Source organism: Monodelphis domestica, chromosome 5, assembly GCF_027887165.1.
Source record: "Monodelphis domestica isolate mMonDom1 chromosome 5, mMonDom1.pri, whole genome shotgun sequence".
Lineage (NCBI taxonomy): Eukaryota > Metazoa > Chordata > Mammalia > Didelphimorphia > Didelphidae > Monodelphis > Monodelphis domestica.
Genome location: NC_077231.1, coordinates 77,573,498 through 77,575,464, shown reverse-complemented (window position 1 = coordinate 77,575,464; position 1,967 = coordinate 77,573,498).

Here is a 1,967-nt window from a genome sequence, read left to right as displayed (position 1 = left end):
GAGCTGTCTCAGGTTGACACCATATTTCCAAGAGCCCTGTAGAGACAGAGGAACCGGGTGAAACTCACTAGGGACAACTGAGTCGCCTTCCTAGCAACAGCAGAAATTTTTAAGGAAGAAAATGCTACCAGCTGCTGGTGGGTAGACTGGCCAAAAGTTGGATCCATTGAGGCAGTTTAGTAGTTCCCAAGTTGAGAGTCAAACCCAGGTAGGATTAAAGAGTTGGGGAAAGGGCTGACTGAATTGTCTAGGGTTCCAGAAAATAGTATCTTCAATTATTCTCAGTGTGTTTGTTTTCCCAGGACCTCCCCAGCACAGAACCTGGCAGAGCAGCCCTTATATAGCACCTACTAGATACCAGACACTGTGCTAAGTGCTTTACAAATATTTCACAACAACCCAAGGAGGTGGTTGCTATTATTATCCTTATTTTACAGTTGAGGAAACTGAGTCAAACAGAGGTTAAGAAACTTGTCCAAGGGTACAGAGCTGGTAATTGTCTGAGGTATATAGTACATGCTTGTGTTAGAGTAGAAAGAGTACTGACAAGCTGGATGACAAGTTCAAATCCCACCTTGTTGGCCTTACAGCAATCACAACCTCCATTGGCCTCAGTTCCCTCATCTTTAAAATATGGGGAACGTAGGTAGGATTAGATAGCTCCTGAGCCTCTTTTAGCTCTAGTCTAGCTCTGATACTACACATACTTGTTGGACAATTGACCAGTATAGAGTTAGTTGGGACATAGTGCAAATATTTATTTTTTTCTCTTTTCCAGTTATCTTTTGTTCTAAGATAATTCTGGATCCTTTTCTCAGTGGCAGAGACCAGTTTCCTGATTGAGTCTGAGTCCATAATGACTATAAGATCAAAAATGAGTTAGTCTAGACGACCTCTCTGATCAGACATTGTCTGAGAGATTCTACCCTATCACTTTATGAATGTTTGAGACCTCCAGATGAGGGCTTCCCTTCATTAGAGGTCTTTGAACATAGTTTAGAAATGTTTTTAATGAGGAATCTCACATCTTGTAAGAACTATATTGAATGAACTCTAAGTATCTTTCCAACCTCTATTTTCTCATTTCTATGAAATATCTCTGGATCTAGACCTCTGAAATGATCCCATCCCTATGGTTCTATTTTAGACTCCATGCTAAAAAGGCACTTTTTTTCCTTTTTTCCTTGGAATTTTGCCATATGGAGGGTTTATATTTCATAAATTTAAATTTAGTACTCCATCTGGGAAAGCAAAAACTTGGTAGAATGGATTTTTATCATTTTCCAAGAGAATAAGAAATAAAATATCATGGGATATTTAGCATTCCTGAATATGGCATTAAAGATAAATAATTGCTAAAAGACCACCATGAAAATAATTTTAGCATATGCCCCTCTATTGATTATTTTTTAAACCTTTAACTTACCCTTTGTCTTGGGATTGATACTAAATATGGGTTCCAAGGCAGGAGAGCAGTAAGGGCTAGACAATGGGGACTTGGCCAGGGTCACATAGGCAGGTAGTGTCTGAGGCCATATTTGAACCCTGGACCTCTTAACTCTAAGTCTGACTCTCTACCCTGAAACACCTACCTGACCTACTCCTTCATCCATTATTGAGGATGAAGTGGTAGAAAAGTTCTATGAAGAGCATAAGATCCTCTATCAATTAAAAATACTCTCATAGTTGGTGATTTTGATGGAAAGATGAAGATAAGGAGGAAAAATAACTCAGAAGGAAGAGAGGTCACAAACTTGAATTTTATAGAGTAGCCTCATGCTTCTATATCAAGAATACTTAGAAAAATAAACCCAAACAACTGGTAGGTATGGGATATGATGTACATTAAATAACATTATAGCATATGAAAGTGATTATAATTTAACAGACAAAAACAGCTAATATATGGACATGAAAATTATCCTTGAGTGAGATGGCTTTACATAGTCAATCCACAGACCCATTAG